The sequence below is a fragment of the Kryptolebias marmoratus genome, linkage group LG13 (assembly GCF_001649575.2).
Source record: "Kryptolebias marmoratus isolate JLee-2015 linkage group LG13, ASM164957v2, whole genome shotgun sequence".
In the NCBI taxonomy this organism is placed as follows: Eukaryota; Metazoa; Chordata; class Actinopteri; order Cyprinodontiformes; family Rivulidae; genus Kryptolebias; species Kryptolebias marmoratus.
In genome coordinates this window covers 16,665,982-16,666,721 of record NC_051442.1, presented here as the reverse complement: position 1 = coordinate 16,666,721, position 740 = coordinate 16,665,982, and positions in this window count along the sequence as shown.

Here is a 740-nt window from a genome sequence, read left to right as displayed (position 1 = left end):
GGGGGGGTGGGGGTGGGGGGGGGGTTAGGGTCACTTGGCTATGGGAGCCATCTTGAATTGAGCTGAGCATGAAAGTGCCCACAAACAACCTGCAGACCTAATGTGCACCTTTTACAACTATTATCTTGCACCCTCAGCTATTGAGCTACATGAAAAGACACACAAAAACTTACCTCAACAAGACCCCCGCCTTCCCCCATCCAGCTGTTTTTTGGCTAAAACAATGGCACCAATTTTGATCTGCTTTGATCCTCGGTCACATTATCAATCGTAGCCCGGAATTAGGCTGGTACCCGAGCAAAAGGACGCTGAGACGCTGCAGATAAACTTTATCTGATCAGCCTAATCTGTATCGACAGCCTGGGTCTATATGCCAAAGCTCAATATCTCTTTGAGCCACGAGCGCCGTTTTTCAGTCTGGGTCCTGATGGGCTGGAAAGCAAAAAAAAAAAAAAAGTGTTGGGATCTGGAAGGAATAACAAGCCGCCGCAAAAAAAGACTGATGAGACAGGCAAAATTCAAGCCCTGCAGCGTGGTGGGGGTGAGGCCGGGGTTGTGGTATCTCTCGCTCTCATCTCAATGGCACAGACAAGGCAAGGTCAGTGTTGAGGTCAGCGGCTGCAGAGTGGGAAGTGGTTGGCAACGGAGAGAATTCCCCGTGGCAGCCAGTTAGGGAAAAAGAAGAGAGTGAAAAAAAAATTTTTTTTAAATGAAACAAGGGAGAAAGGAGAAAGCTTTGC